Below are 12,651 nucleotides of genomic sequence, written 5' to 3' on the forward strand. Positions count from 1 at the left end.
GGCGCTGGACGTGGACCCCACTCCATAATAGTCTTTGTCCACCTCCTTAGCGTCCCTAGATAGGTGACCCTCCTAAGAGACAGCTCGGGACAGAGGGACAGCTGCTCGGGACAGAGGGACAGCTGCTCGGGACAGAGGGACAGCTGCTCGGGACAGAGGGACAGCTGCTCGGGACAGAGGGACAGCTGCTCCGGGCGGAGGGGCTCTAGCGGCCCCTGGCTGACTGGCGGCCCCTGGCTGACTGGCGGCACTGGCGGCCCCTGGTTGACTGGCGGCGCTGGCGCTGGGCTGACTGGCGGCACTGGCGGCCCCTGGTTGACTGGCGGCACTGGCGGCCCCTGGCTGACTGGCGGCACTGGCGGCCCCTGGCAGACGGGCGGCGCTGGCGGCGCTGGGCAGACGGGCGGCACTGGCGGCCCCTGGCAGACGGGCGGCACTGGCGGCCCCTGGCAGACGGGCGGCACTGGCGGCGCTGGGCAGACGGGCGGCACTGGCGGCGCTGGGCAGACGGGCGGCACTGGGCAGACGGGCGGCGCTGGCGGCGCTGGGCAGACGGGCGGCGCTGGCGGCGCTGGGCAGACGGGCGGCGCTGGCGGCGCTGGGCAGACGGGCGGCGCTGGCGGCGGACAGGCGGGAGGCTCCGGCAGAGGCGCCGGACAGGCGGGAGACTCCGGCAGCGCTGGAGAGGAGGAAGGCTCTGGTAGCGCCGGAGAGGCGGGAGACTCCGGCAGCGCTGGAGAGGAGGAAGGCTCTGGACGGATGGGCCGGAGAGACAGCCTGGTACGGGGAGCTGCCACCGGAGGGCTGGGGTGTGGAGGTGGTGACGGATAGACCGGGCCGTGCAGGCGCACTGGAGCTCTTGAGCACCGAGCCTGCCCAACCTTACCCGGTTGAATGGTCCCGGTCGCCCTGCCAGTGCGGCGAGGTGGAATAGCCCGCACTGGGCTATGCAGGCGAACCGGGGACACCGTGCGCAAGGCTGGTGCCATGTAAGCCGGCCCAAGGAGACGCACTGGAGACCAGATGCGTAGAGCCGGCTTCATGGCACTTGGCTCGATGCCCACTCTAGCCCGGCCGATACGCGGAGCTGGAATGTACCGCACCGGGCTGTGCACCCGCACTGGGGACACCGTGCGCTCCACAGCATAACACGGTGCCTGCCCGGTCTCTCTAGCCCCCCGGTAACCACAGGAAGTTGGCTCAGGTCTCCTACCTGGCGTAGCCATACTCCCTGTTAGCCCCCCCCCAAGAAATTTTTGGGGCTGACTCCCGGGCTTCCATCCACGACGCCGCGCTGCCTCCTCATACCAGCGCCTCTCCGCTTTCGCCGCCTCCAGTTCTTCTTTGGGACGGCGATATTCTCCTGGCTGAGCCCAGGGTCCTCTTCCGTCTAATTCGTCCTCCCATGTCCATACCTCCTCGCGCTGCTCCTGCTGCTGCTTTTTCCTTTGCCCATTACCACACCGCTTGGTCCTGTTGTGGTGGGTGATTCTGTAACGATTCTCTTCTTGTGAAGTAGAGGCGGACCAAAGCGCAGCGTGGTGGTTGTTCATTGTAATTTATTGACGACACTATACATGAACAAACTAACGAAAAAACAAGAAACGTGAGAACTCAAAACAGCCCTGTCTGGTGCAAACACAAAAACAGGAACAATCACCCACAAACACACAGTGAAACCCAGGCTACCTAAATATGGTTCCCAATCAGAGACAATGACGAACACCTGCCTCTGATTGAGAACCATATCAGGCCGAACATAGAACTAGACAAACTAGACATGAAACATAGAATGCCCACTCAGATCACACCCTGACCAACCACAACATAGAAATATACAAAGTAAACTATGGTCAGGGTGTGACACCCATGATCATGTGCTTAGCAGGATCCTGTTGTTTCCATGTTACTATGTACCCTTAGCAGGATCCTGTTGCTTCCATGTTATGTACATTTAGCAGGATCCTGTTGCTTCCATGTTATGTACCCTTAGCAGGATCCTGTTGCTTCCATGTTATGTACCCATAGCAGGATCCTGTTGCTTCCATGTTATGTACCCTTAGCAGGATCCTGTTGCTTCCATGTTATGTATCCTTAGCAGGATCCTGTTGCTTCCATGTTATGTACCCTTAGCAGGATCCTGTTGCTTCCATGTTATGTACCCTTAGCAGGATCCTGTTGCTTCCCAGAGCTCTGTAATCTGTAATCGGACTCCACTATGCAGATCCTTGAGGGGAGGGCCACCAGGCACACTGCCTAATAGTTCCCGAGACATCATCTACCCCCCCAATCATCCTCTGTCACTGTGGACTGAGAGGGAGCACGACAACACAAACAGCAGTGTGCAGGCTCCTCCAGTTAAGGAGGCATTTCCTCTTGTGCCTTCTCCCACATTGATAAGAGGCACCAGTGGGATGGGGAGGCTGGGGACGCACCAGCGTAATTGGTGATTCCCTGAGAATGTGTCACGTGAGTGTGCAAATGCACTTGCCAGAATTCATTTGTCATGTCTTATCTATTAGATTGCGATGTTCAGAAGGGAGGCGAGGAGCGGGACAGGGGGTCCGCTGGGACAGCCTTCCCCCTCAGCCGTTACAGTGTCATAAACCTATGTTATCTCTGGGTTGGAAGTGGACATAGTCACGACAGAGAGGGCCAAGAGCATCAGACTCACTTTGGGAATACAGTACTGTACACCCCCTCTGCCATTCAGACACACTGGAGGAGGAGGAAGAGGAGGAGGTATGGTTGTTTTTCTTACTGTACTGTACCCTGAAAGGGACAGATGTAGGACCACTTAAATCCCTCGTCCTGCCGCCCCTCCACATAAAGGAGAAGCTCCTTAGTTGGGATCCTTGGAGTTGAATTCCAAATCATGGCCCATTAAGTCCCCTCCAGGGCCATCCCACATATATGTGTCAGTGTGTTATGACCATGCTGTCACTGTTTCCCATAAATACCCCATTCATCCCCTATGACTAATCCTTCCATCTAGAGCTGTCCTGACTGTACAGGTACCAGTAGACTAGGGCTCCTTTACAGCCAGGTGTAGAGGAGTGACCCTGGGCCCGGGAAGACCCAGATTGTTGGCCAGCTGAACATTAGATTAGAGTGGCATTTGTCTTGTTCTAAAACATGTCCCGATGATGGATGAGTTCTGTCTAGTGTCCCTCTTTTGTTCCCTGGAGATATAGCATCACATGTAAGGAACTAAGGACATGAGAGAAGTGCCTCTCCTATGATCCCACCTGATGTCTCTGTATGGACATAAAAACAGAAAACACCATGTTTCCCCAGTAAGAATGGCACTAATAGTACAATCTGTCCTGCTACCCTGTTTAAATGTAAATACATTTTTTTTTACAGTACTACTACACAAACAATAGATACAGTATATACTGTACAGTAGTAGATTCTCCCAGAGCTGTGCTCTGCCACCATTTGTGCTGAGCCCACAGGCTGGAGTGGAGTTTAGCCCAGAGGAAGTCCCTCTATGACCCATCTGTAAAGGTGATTAAGGCCCCATTAACATGGTCCTCATGGACACTGCAGGCTGGCCCTGACATTCTCCATCTGCTGCATGCTCCTGGTGTGGAGGCTACTACACTACACGGAATTATACTTAACTACTGTACCCAGCAATCAGTGGTGGGGAGATGGAGATTGTTACCATGGGAAGCTTTGGTAAAGATGTACAGTGTACACTGCCTATAAGTATCTGAAGTGGTTTGACGTAAGCAAAGCTAATTGAGATGATGAGATGTGGTAATAGTCATTAGGTGTAGGTTTCAGATGACTTAAATGCACTTTCTTGCAGCAAGCAGCAGGGTCAATTAACCTTCATCATTTTGGAACAGTGGATGCATTGTTATTTTTCTGATATTACAGTGAATTAAATTATTATCCTTGTTTTGCAGCTTGTTCTTTCACGGTTGGTTTAAGTGCTAATTACCTTGCTTAAATGTGATGTTTGTACACAAAGTTATCTTATTCTCTATTAGCTCCCCAGACCTGTTCCTAAGCACCGCCATGTGATTTTCGCAACCTGTTCCTTAATGTTTAATATGATCCAATGTAATCTAGGCCTCTTTGCTGCTAAAGGGCCATAATTCATACATGCAGGTCAGGAGCTTTGATGAAGTGGACGTTGTGAAGCTTCTGTCAGGCCCCTATTTAATCACAGCTCTGCTCTGTAATGGATTGTGCCATTTCGACTGGGCCAGTTATGTTGACATGAAAGCACTTGAGCACTTCCTGCAGGCTGGCATAACTGGGCTTGTGCCTTCAAACCCTCATCTCATCGGCACCACTATGAAATCAGATTGGAGGAGGAGAGGGGGCGGAGGGGAAGCATCTAACAAGACTGTCAAAACACCACCAGCCTCTCCTTAATCCCAACCATTCAACTCTGCCTAAACACAGAGCGACTCAGTGTCAACACAGTCTTATTAACACACTGCAAGGCTTTGGATGGGAATCCTCAGTAACTCTCAACCATGACGTGGGGTTTATCCCCGCTCCACCCGTCCCGTTTGGAGCTACTGCTCTGAGGGGAAGGTGTAGCACCGGGGCAATTCCACGGTAAAGTAATTAGGCTTTGACATCACTTTTAAATGTATGCCAAACAAACAACATTGATTTCAAAGTTTAAAGAACCATACAACTCTATGCACAAGGACTACCTTTAAAAAATGTCACAGAACTGTGCAGATGCAAACTTTGGAAAGGGAATTATGGTAAAATGTCCTTCAGGTTTTTGTGCGTCCACATTTCCGAACACTTTTGAATATCTGCTCCAAATTAAGATTCAAAGATGTCTGCAGAAATACTGGGGTGTCAACTATGACATGGCACCTATTTTGGTTATTAAACTACAGTAAGTGAAGTGGATTTACACCCCGTTACGGTAACATAATTATATCATGGGTCCATGATCTGTACTACACAGAAATGCATAATTATGGATATGAATCTCATTCTGCTCATGTTTCACAAGTTTGGACATCACAGCACAGAACAGCAGAGCACAGCAGAGTACAGTGCAGTACAATACAGCAGAGCAGAGTAGGGTAGAGTTCAGTACAGTAGAGTGGAGTACAGTAGACTACAGTACAGCGCAATGCAGTACAGTACAATATACAGTACTGTCCTTTCTGAGGATCGCCACCTTGTAGTGGTGGAGAAGCTTGCACAGTTCCAGTGATCCCGAAGCCGTCTGGAGTTGAGCTAGCTTCTGGTAGGGTCACCCACTGTGTTAAGGTCAATGGGGAGGTTCCAGACAAAGTGGAATCCAACCAAGACCTCAACAGTAGAGCAGGCGGAAGATGACGTCAAGCCACAATGGCTGGTAGGCTGCCATCGTCTTGGACTCCATGCCACTGGACTGTGTGGTGGCTGCCCGTGCATCAGTCTCGCACAGGCGTCCTTTAAAAAGGAATCCGCCCTATACATCCCAGACTAAAGTCCTATGGTGTTCAGCAATGGGCGTAGGGGACAGGATTGTGTGATCTGGCTGTCTCTGCGCTCTTGGACTGAGGCAGATAGAGCTTTCAGCAGCTACACCCAGCTACACCCAAAGGTTCCCTAAAAATAGCTTGCCTCGAAAACTCCTGACTGGGTCACCAGAGGGGTCACCCACATGCGGTCAAAAACAAAGAAAAATCACATTTGGAACCTTGAATGTTCGCACCCTAATGGATAGTGAAACCAGTGATCAACCCGAGAGGAGAACTGCGATCATAGTGAGAGAACTAAGGTGGTGCCAGATTGACATAGCTGCCCTCTCTGAAACCCTTCTGGCAGATGAAGGGCAACTGAAAGAGGAGAAGGGTGGGTACACCTTGTTCTGTGGGAAAGCAGCTGATGAGCCCAGGATCCATGGCGTTGGATTCACAATCAAGAGCCAGCTCATCAGCCACCTCTCTGAACTTCCCATTGAGATCATGACCGTCTGTCTGGTGCTTGCTAACACCAGATGGCAACAGTTGTGAGTGCCGATGCCACAATTCTGGACTCACAGGAGGAAGTAAGGAGACCTTCTATGCCAGCTTAGACGCATCACTGGCAAGCATCCCAAAGGAGGATAAGATCATTCTTCTTGGGGATTTCAATGCCAGGGTTGGGGACCACAACCTTTAGAGAGGCACAATAGGAAAGGAAGGCATCGGCAACATAAACTCCAATGGAGTTTTTCTCCTCATCATCCTCATGCTCATGTGCTGAGTACAACTTTACCATCACTAACACTCTTTTCCATCAGATAAAAACAAACTCAAAGCTCTTGAAGGCACCCCCACTCCAAACGGTGGCATCTAATTGTTTATGTCACTGTTCGAGCTCGGTAGAACAGAGATGCTAAGTCTGGTAAGATGAGGTGTGTTTTTGTCAATAACAGCTGGTGCGCAACGTCTAATATTAAAGATGTCTCGAGGTATTGCTCGCCTGAGGTAGAGTACCTTATAATAAGCTGTAGACCACACTATCTACCAAGAGAGTTCTCATTTGTATTATTCGTAGCCGTCTATTTACCACCACAGACCGATGCTGGCACTAAGACCGCAATCAAACAACGCTATAAGGCCATATAGCAAACAAGAAAATGCTCATCCAGAAGCGGCGCACCTAATGGCCGGGGACTTTAATGCAGGCAAACTTAAATCAGTTTTACCAAATTTTTACTAGCATGTCACATGTGCAACCAGAGGGGAAAAAAACTCAAGACCAACTTTACTCCACACACAGAAATGCATACAAAGCTCTCCCAAGACATCCATTTGGCAAATCTGACCATAATTATATCCTCCTGATTCCTGCTTACAAGCCAAAACTAAAGCAGGAAATACCAGTGACTCGCTCAATAAGGAAGTGGTCAGATGACGCGGATGCTACGCTACAAGGCAGTTTTGCTAGCACAGACTGGAATATGTTCTGGGATTCGTCCAATGGCATTGAGGAGTATACCACCTCAGTCATCGGCTTCATCAATAAGTGCATCGACGACGTCGTCCCCACAGTGACCGTACGTACATATCCCAACCAGAAGTCATAGATAACAGGCAAAATCCACATCAAGCTAAAGGCTAGAGCTGCCGCTTTCAAGGAGCGCGACACTAATCCATATGCTTATAAGAAATCCCACTATGCCCTCAGACGAACCATCAAAGAAGCAAAGCGTCAGTACAGGATTAAGATCCTACTAAACCGGCTCTGACACTCTTCCTATGTGGCAGGGCATGAAAACTATTACGAACTACAAAGGGAAACCCAGACGTGAGCTGCCCAGTGACGCAAGCCTACCAGACGAGCTAAATGCCTTTATGCTCACTACGAGGCAAGCAACACTGAAGCATGCACTAGAGCACCAGCTGATCCGGATGACTATGTGACAACGCTCTCAGTAGCCAATGTGAGCAAGACCTGTAAACAGGTCAACATTCACAAAGCCGGGGGGCCGCGGGGGTGTACTCAAAGCATGCGCGGACCAACTGGCAAGTGTCTTCACTGACATTTTCAACCTCTCCTTGACCGAGTCTGTAATACCTACATGGTTCAAGCAGACCATCATAGTCCCTGTGCCCAAGGAAGCGAAGGTAACCTGCCTAAATGATTACCGCGCCGTAGTGCTCACGTCGTTAGCCATGAAGTGCTTTGAAAGGCTGGTCATGGCTCACATCAACAGCGTCTAGGATACCCTAGACTAGTGGTTCCCAAACTTGTTATAGTCCCGTACCCCTTTAAACATTCAACCTCCGGCTGCGTACCTCCTATGGCACTAGGTTCAGAGCACTCTCAAATGTTGTTTTTTGCCATCATTTTAAGCCTGCCACATACACTATACGATGCATTTAAGAATGAGTTTGTAACTTCCCACAAGCCGGGTTGTGACAAAGAGCTCTTATTGGACCAGGATACAAATAATAAAATAGTAATAATAAATCATTTTGCTCTGTATTTAGCCATCTTACATATACAATTTACATTATTTGTTCATAGAAAATTGTGAATACAATTTAACCACAGGTTAATGAGAAGGGTGTGCTTGAAAGGATGCACATAAATCTGCAATGTAGGGTTGTATTAGAAAGAGTCTGCAATGAACACAATGGGAGACAGAGAGCTGGTATCAAGTGTAGGGTGCAGTAGGTGTTTATTGTAAAGGACCACAGGAGGAGGCAGGTAGCTGTGTCCAGGGGCAGGCAGAAGGTCATACACAGGGGGTCCAAAAGGGAAACAGTACAGGCAGGGAAAAGGCTAGTAACGTCGTCCGGGAGATCAGGCAATAGGTTGATAACAGCTAATCCGATAGGCTAAAGTACAGGCAGGGAATAAGCAAAAGGCGTCATTAGTGAGGTAGGCCAAAACTATCATACACGGGAGGATTAAATTACAGGAAAAACAGAGCTCTGAATAGAAGTGTGTCACAAAACAAACAATACCTCACAATGAAAGGGTGCAAAGAACTGAACTAAATAGTGTGTGATGATGACATACAGGCTTGTGAACAGGTGATCAGAATTAATGTGATTGGAATCTGGAGAGTGAGCTGCATTCGTGGGATCTATGTGTTTGAGAGTGTGAGCTGGAAAGTGGGCTGGAAAGTGAGCTGCGTTCAGCAGATCTACGTGTTTGAGAGTGTGAGTTGGAAGCAGACGTTACAGAGTCTCAAATCATTTTCAACACAGTCTGTGCCTGTATTTAGTTTTCATGCTAGTCAGGGCCGAGAATACACTCTCACATAGGTATGTGGTTGCAAAAGGCATCAGTGTCTTAACAGCGCAATTTGCCAAGGCAAGAAACTCTGAGTGCAGCCCAATCCAGAAATCTGGCAGTGGCTTCTGATTAAATTACATTTTCACAGAACCGCTTGTTGCAATTTTGATGAGGCCCTCTTGTTCAGATATTGGTAAGTGGACTGGAGGCAGGGCATGAAAGGGATAATGAATCCAGTTGTTTGTGTCATCCGTTTCGGGAAAGTACCTGGGTAATTGCGCACCCAGCTCACTCAGGTGCTTCGCTATATCATATTTGACATTGTCCACAAGCTTGAGTAAATTTGCACACACAAAAATCCTACAATGATGGAAAGACCTGTGTATTGTCCTTGTTAATGCAGACAGAAAAGAGATCCAACTTCTTAATCATAGCCTCAATTTTGTCCCGCACATTGAATATAGCTGCGGAGAGTCCTTGTAATCCTAGACTCAGATCATTCAGGCGAGAAAAAACATCACCCAGATAGGCCAGTTGTGTGAGAAACTCGTCATCATGCAAACGGTCAGACAAGTGAAAATATGGTCTGTAAAGAAAACTTTAAGCTCGTCTCTCAATACAAAAAAACGTGTCAATACTTTGCCCCTTGATAACCAGTGCACTTCTGTATGTTGTAAAAGCCGTGGTCGCTGTCCATATCATTGCATAATGCAGAAAATACACAAGTGTTCAGCGGCCTTGCTTTTAACAAAGTTAACCATTTTCACTGTAGTGTCCAAAACATCTTTCAAGCTGTCAGGCATTCCCTTGGCGGCAAGAGCCTCTCGGTGGATGCTGCAGTGTACCCAAGTGGTGTCGGGAGCAACTGCTTGCATGTATGTTACCACTCCACTATGTCTCCCTGTCATGGCTTTTGCACCATCAGTACAGATACCAACACATCTTGACCACCAAAGTCCATTTGATGTCACTAAGCTGTTCAGTACTTTAAAAAATATACTCTCCTGTTGTCCTGGTTTCCAGTGGTTTGCAGAAGATGATGTCTTCCTTAATAGACCCCCCATAAATGTAACGGACATATAACAGGAGCTGTGCCAGGCCCGCCATGTCTGTTGACTCATCCAGCTGTAACGCATATAATTCACTGGCTTGTATGCGATGCAGTAATTGTTTCAAAACATCTCCTGCCATGTCACTGATGCGTCGTGAAACAGTGTTGTTTGATAAAGACATTGTCTGTATAGTTTTTTGGGCCTTTCCCCCAGCATTGTCCCAGCTATATCCACGGCAGCAGGAAGAATTAAGTCCTCTACAATAGTTTGGGGCTTGCCTGTCCTAGCCACTTGGTAGCTCACCATGTAAGACGCTTCTAGCCCCGTCTTGTTAATGGTATCTGTTGCTTTTATACATGTCTTACTACTCAAAAGTCCTCTTTATTCTCACTCAACAAACTCCTGTGGCTTATTTTTTAAATTGGCATGTTTCGTTTCTAAATGACTACACAAGAGTGAAGGTTTCCTGCGAGAGAGTAATGGTTAATTATTTGACTAGGCTACCTGTATTTGACATTGTGTTGTGATTTCACTGAACACTAGATGGTTTAATTTTATTTCTGGCAGTGAAACGAGGCTACTCAGACGAGAAAAAAAATCTCATCCAAATGTTTAACCCGTTGGAAAATATAAATGTACTGTTTTAAAATGACACATTTAATTTGGCATACCTCCGCCGGCATTGCACTTACCCCAGTGTGGAAAATACCTGCCTTAGACACACTCCAATTTGCTTACCTCCCCAACATATACACAGATGACGCAATCTCAATCGCACTCCACACTGCCCTTTCCCACCTGGATAAAAGGAACACCTACGTGAGAATGCTACCCCTGTTGAGGGTCAGCGTGGCAGATGTGTTGTTGCCTACCCTCACCACCTGGGGGCGGCCCGTCAGGAAATCCAGGATCCAGTTGCGGAGGGAGGTGTTCAGTCCCAGGGTCCTTAGCTTAATGATGAGCTTGGAGGGAACTAAGGTGTTGAACGCTGAGCTGTAGTCAATGAACAGCATTCTCACATAGGTGTTTCTCTTGTCCAGGTGGGAAAGGGCAGTGTGAAGTGCATTAGAAATTGTGTCATCTGTTAATCTGTTGGGGTGGTATGCGGATTGGAGTGTGTCCAGTGTTTCTGGGAATGATGGTGTTGATGTGAGCCATGGCCAGCCTTTCAAAGCATTTCATGGCTACTATAAGGGCACAAGGCGAGACCCAAATGCAGACACAGGAGGCAGATGGTAGAGCTCCGATATTTATTATAACAAAGGGAGTATGCAAAGACAGGTCAGGGACAGGGGTGAGTTCATAAACCAGGTCAGAGTCCAAACAGTACCAGACGATAGGCAGTCTCGAGGTCAGGCCAGCAAGGGTCAGAAACCAGATCTGAGTCCAAAACAGTACAAGGGGATAGGAAGGCTGTTGGTCAGAACAGGCAGAGTGGTCAGGCAGGTGGGTACGGAGTCAGGACAGGCAAGGGTCGAAACCAGGAGGACTAGAAACAGAGACTGGGAAAAATAGGAGCAAGGAAAAATACTGGTTGACTTGGCAAACAAGACGAACTGGCACAGAGAGGAAACACAGGGATATATATACCGGGGATAATAAGCGACATCTGGAGGGGGTTGAAACAGGTGAACCAGATCAAGGTGTGACATCTACAGATGTAAGTGCTATCAGGCGGTAATCATTTAGGCAGGTTACCTTGGCATTCTTAGGCACAGGGACTATGGTGGTCTGCTTGAAACATGAGGAGTTCCTTTTCCCAGTCATGTGAAATCCATAGATTTGGGCCTAATGAATTTATTTGAATTGACTGATTTCCTTTTATGAACTGTAACTCAGTATAATCTTTGACATTGGTGCATGTTGCGTTTATATTTTGTTCAGTGTAAATATAAGTGTTGAAATTAGTTGACAGGTGTCTTTACATCAACGTTATTGTGTGTTGATGTATTTCTGATACCTTTTAAGACTCTTTCTGGTAGATGTTTTCTAAGACCCCTTTTCCATCTGTTTATCTAACTGAGGAACTCAACTGAGGAACTCAACTTAACCTTGCGCAATACCCTAGATGCAGTTGCACCCCTAAAAACTAAAAACATTTCTCATAAGAAACTAGCTCCCTGGTACACAGAAAATACCCGAGCTCTGAAGCAAGCTTCCAGAAAATTGGAACGGAAATGGCGCCACACCAAACTGGAAGTCTTCCGACTAGCTTGGAAAGACAGTACTGTGCAGTACCGAAGAGCCCTTACTGCTGCTCGATCATCCTATTTTTCCAACATAATTGTTGAAAATAAGAACAATCCGAAATTCCTTTTTGATACTGTCGCAAAGCTAACTAAAAAGCAGCATTCCCCAAGAGAGGATGACTTTCACTTTAGCAGTGATAAATTCATGAACTTCTTTGAGGAAAAGATTATGATTATTAGAAAGCAAATTACGGACTCTTCCTTAAATCTGCGTATTCCTTCAAAGCTCAGTTGTCCTGAGTCTGCACAACTCTGCCAGGACCTAGGATCAAGAGAGACACTCAAGTGTTTTAGTACTATATCTCTTGACACAATGATGAAAATAATCATGGCCTCTAAACCTTCAAGCTGCATACTGGACCCTATTCCAACTAAACTCCTGAAAGAGCTGCTTCCTGTGCTTGGCCCTACTATGTTGAACATAATAAACGGCTCTCTATCCACCGGATGTGTACCAAACTCACTAAAAGTGGCAGTAATAAAGCCTCTCTTGAAAAAGCCAAACCTTGACCCAGAAAATATAAAAAACTATCGGCCTATATTGAATCTTCCATTCCTCTCAAAAATTTTAGAAAAGGCTGTTGCGCAACAACTCACTGCCTTCCTGAAGACAAACAATGTATACGAAATGCTTCAGTCTG

Source organism: Oncorhynchus mykiss, chromosome 19 (genome assembly GCF_013265735.2).
Source record: "Oncorhynchus mykiss isolate Arlee chromosome 19, USDA_OmykA_1.1, whole genome shotgun sequence".
Lineage (NCBI taxonomy): Eukaryota > Metazoa > Chordata > Actinopteri > Salmoniformes > Salmonidae > Oncorhynchus > Oncorhynchus mykiss.